The following is a 5,082-nucleotide window of genomic DNA, read 5'->3' on the forward strand; positions in this document are numbered from 1 at the left end:
TTGCTCTTCCTCTTCGATTAGTCACATAGTTACACCATCTACCATGGACAGCAATAAAATATTAAGCCCCGTTTGACCCCCATTCTTGCCAAATTTTAATGGTTAGAATAATATTTTTTTGAAAAATGTGTACTTGAAAAAGAATGATTTTTTTTTACTTATGTGTAATATTATTTTATAGAAAATTGTGTGGTTGAAATTAAGAGCGGGAAAAAGAATGAGAATGAGAATGGGGGCCAAACATGGGCTAAGAGTTCGTTTGATACCCATTTTTGACAAAAAAATTACATTTTGCAATAGTGATTTGATGGAAATAAATAAACGTTTTGAATTTGTGTGTAATATTATTTTATTGAAGAATGAGTGGATGAAAAGAAGAGAGAAAAAAATGTATTTTGAATAAAATAGGAATTGAACAAGACCTAAAATTTAAATATAACAATTATTTGTTTAAATTAAACATATATAATTATGTCATAAAAAAAAAAGATTCGTCAAATGACATTATTGTCAAGTTTTATATAATTTAAAGGAAGAGTGTGGATTCGAATCTTTATTTGCATTAAAACCTAACAAATATTATTTTGGTAAATTTAATAACACAATCCAAGATGTTCCATAGTGGTTGAGTTTATAAATTGCAAAAGGTCACAGGTTCGAAACCCTTTGTCCCACACTCTTATTGAATTTTGGTAAAAATTATAGAAACGGAATATTCAAGACTTCAAACATGTACATGTAAGCTCCAACCAATTGAGATACAAAATATGTTAAAAAATAAGTGAATTATTAGTAATATAAGGTATAACTTTAATCTACAGCCAACAGAAAAAAATTCTTCTGGCGGATCCAACACCTGGCAAACACCCGTGTTGGATCTGCGCCATCGCTCTTGCACAATTTTTTCAAAAATTTTGATTTATTGTAATGTTGACTGGCTGTCTGATCATAGATGAAAAAATCGTTATATATGTTTATTTCTAAAGCAAAAAATAAAAATAAATTGTTATTTTCCCTTGTTGAAAAGTAAAACTGTAACATAACTGTTGACACGCTAAAAGTGCAGCCCAAAAAATGAAGCCCAACTGGACAATTTAGGATAAAGGTCCAAATATGGTTATTAATGAATGCAGTGGAAGCCCCACGAACGCGGTAACACCATCGCCCAAACTTGTAAGATGCCCAAGATCTGAGCGAATGAAATGTCTTGCAGTCGCCCAGAGTTGTGACCTTGTTCTCGCCTAAACCTTCGAATCGCCCAGGATCTTAGCAAACATAAGATGTTATGGTTATCCAAAAGTGCAGTTATCGAAGTAGTTATTGAGTAATTTTATCACGTTCCACGATTCAAGGAGTTCGGTTGAAGACGGTTGAGCGACAAAGAGCAGTGGCAGCAGTTAAAGACGACAGTTCCACGATAAGTTGGCCACCATGAAAAAAGTGGGCAATTATAAAGTAATTAAGCAATTTCTAAGCGGTTGATCACAAAGAGATCATCAAGAAAATATAAAAGGAAGAAAAGACATGGAGCAAAAGACCCCGAATCAAATACTCTCAAATAGAGAATATATAATTTCAATTCCTTAGTTTAGACTTAAAACATTTCTTTTCAGTACTCGTGTGCTTGCGGCCCTTGGAGGCATTCTGTTTAAGTTCCAATTGTAAAATCATCGCCAATAAAACACCCTTTTTTGGGACTTTGTCTCAAGAGGTTTGTTCCTTACACAATCGTCCGATCCCTTTTTAATTGTTAGCGACTACCCGCGCGAAACAATTTGGCACGCCCAGTGGGACTTTGGTGTTTGGTGTTGAAGATACAAAATGTGAAACAATATGCCTCAGAAATTCGATAAGGAAGCAGCAAGTCAGGGAGGAGTTCAGTTTGTGATCGAGCGATATTAGGAGCAGCATAGCTCTCCACGAACAGATGGACAGAATCAGAGCAATTACAGTCGTTACGAACCAATGACAGAATTGAGTCCTCGAACCATGCGTGCATTACTCGAAGAACTCACACAAGATGTCGTTGAACAGGTAAATCTAAGAAATATTCATAATATGGAAGGTTTTACCCATAATGGGAATGCACATTATGACAACATGGCCAAACAACTGAATACTTTGAACGAAATAATGAATAAGTTAGTAGGCCAAATTCGTCAGCCAGTTGTGCCTCTTACAAACCACTTTCAAATTAGGACAATTGTAGGACATAATCCCCCAGTCCTAAGTTTAAATCAAGGGGTAGAACCACCTTTTGATCCCTATACGTCAAACCAATGGGTAGTGTAATACCAAATCAGAATAGTAGCATTGTTACATCTAACTTGGGGAGTAACCTAAATGTAAGAGATAATGTCTTAAATAATGGGCAGAATACCCCACGTGTTAATGATGAAATAAATGTTCAGGCTAATGGTAACAATGGCCCAAATCATGGTAACTTTGTTGCCAATCAAGGACCAAACATCGGGCCTCAAGCAAATCAACCGGTCAACCAACCTGTAGGAATTCCATATGATCCCAATGTCATGTTGAGGAATCAGATTATGGAAATCGCACAGGACCAGATGGCTTTTGGAGTAAGTCATGTCATTAGGCCGACTTACACAAAGCTATATCCTGATTGGGTAGACCAAGCATATCCATGGCCTAGAGGGTATAAAGTGCCAAAATTCTCACTGTTTACCGGTTTAAGAGAGGTGTCTACTCTAGAACACATAGGACGATTCACACTGCAAAGTGGTGATGTAACTGATTACCATAAAATGAGGTTGTTCCCTAGTTCATTAACAGGAGTAGCCTTCTCCTGGTTCATCAATTTGCCAGCAAATTCTGTTCAAACATGACAACAATTGGAGCAATTGTTCCACGCTCAGTTTTATAAGATTGAGTCTGAAGTTACTTTGGCCGATTTGGCGAATCTACGTCAAATGCCAAACGAATGGGCAGAAGGTTTCCTTCAAAGGCTCAAGACAGCAAGAAGTAAATGTTTTGTACCTTTGCCCGAAAAGGAGTTTGTCAAAATCGCTCAAGGTTGTCTAAGCTTTGATTTGAAGAAGAAGTTCCAAGACAAAGAATTTCCTAATCTTTTCCAATGAGCACGAACGTGATTAGGTATGAACGATTAATAAGAGAAGAAGAACAAATGAAAAATTATAGCATATTTCGATGGATCGAAAACCTCTAAAGGTGTAGGAGTAGGAGTAGCATTGATAAATCCTTTAGGGATTTGTTACAAGTTCGCATTCACTTTGGACAGGATGTGCACCAACAATCAGGCCGAATACGAAGCCTTAATCGTGGGCCTAGAATTAATGATAGATATGGGGGCAAAGAATGTGATCATTAGAGGCGATTCTCAATTGGTAATTCACCAATTGATTGGTGATTTTAAATGCCAAAGTGATTCCATTATAAGTCAGTATGAAATCGCCCAAGAGTTGTTGGAAGAATTCGACCAAATAGAGCTTCAATGTGTTAATAGGATATATAATGACGTAGCAAACGAATTGGCCCAGATGGCCTCAGGGTACTCAAAGGTTTTAAATTGGAAGTCTACTTGTGAGTATGGAACAATATTACCCGTGATCCAAAGAAAGGCGAGAACGATTGAAATTCATTGCATACAAGATGGAGATGCAATTGATTGGAGGGCAGAGATTAAAAGGTTCCTTAAAGAACCTAATAAAGGAGATAGTAGAAAAATGAAGTTGCGTTTGCTAAATTATACACTGATAGATGAAGAGTTGTTTAAGAAACGTTTTGATGGTATATTGCTAAAATGTGTAAGTTTGCAAGAAGCCAGGACGATCATGGCTGAAGTGCACGAAGGGATATGTGGAGCTCATCAAGCTGGCCAAAGGATGAGATGGTTAATTATTAGGAATGGATATTTTTGGCCAAATATGGGAAAATCATGCGTTCAGTATGCAAAGAGTTATCTAGCATGCCAAAAGCATGGTCCAATACAAAGGGCGCCAGCATGAGAGATGGCGCCTATTATCAAATCTTGACCGTTTAAGGGTTGGACGATAGACCTGATAGGGAAGATTTATCCCCCATCGTCCAAGCAACATACTTTTGTTATAGTTGCAACTGATTATTTCACTAAGTGGGTAGAAGCAGTACATTTAAAGGAGATCACCCAAAAAAAGGTCATAGAATTTATCCATAATCACATCATTTATAGATTTGGAATTCTACAAACTTTGATGGTAGATTACGGAACATCATTGAATGGGGATCAAGTGAATAAATTATTGAGCGAGTTTGGAGTTAAATTAGTGAACTCTACACCATATTACGCTCAATCCAACGGACAAGTAGAATCTTCTAATAAGATTCTAAAAAATATCGTAAGGAAAATGATAGATAAAAATGTCAGAAATTGACACGAATGTCTAAACAAGGCCTTATGGGCTTATAGGACGTCGCCTCGGTCAAGTACCAAAATTACTCCTTTCCAACTTACTTATAGACAGGAGGCCGTTTTGCCTATGAAAATCAACGTGCAATCGATCAGTGTGTGTTTGCAACATAAGTTAAGTGGTGATGAGTATACCGAACCACGAGTTTAAAACTTATTGGAGTTGAACGAATTAAAGTTGGACGTCCTAGATAGATTGCAAGTTCAAAAACGAAGAATGGCTAAATTTTATAATAAAAAAAGTTATAGCCAAGTCGTTCAGCCTGACCGAATTGGTTTGGAAAACAATACTCCATTTGAATAACAAAGATCCAAAGTATGGCAAGCGGTCGCCCAATTGGGAAGGACCATATAAAGTAAATAATGTGTTGCCTAATTGAGCCTATCATTTGAAAGATTTAGACGGCACCAAACACGTGAGGTTCATGAATGGCAAATATTTAAAAAAATATGTTCCTGAAAGTGAACAAATAAAAGCGTAATCAAATCGCGTTGAACAATCGTAGATTAAAAAGGGTCAGAGCGAAATACGTTCAAATAAATTCCCTTATTATTAAATGTTCATTACAAAGTTTCAAAATACAAAATACTAAATGCTCTATAAGATACAATTAAGAGCAAACTAATCTCCCGGTCGATCGCCGAGTAAGAGG

The sequence above is a fragment of the Olea europaea genome, chromosome 16 (assembly GCF_002742605.1).
Source record: "Olea europaea var. sylvestris chromosome 16, O_europaea_v1, whole genome shotgun sequence".
Lineage (NCBI taxonomy): Eukaryota > Viridiplantae > Streptophyta > Magnoliopsida > Lamiales > Oleaceae > Olea > Olea europaea.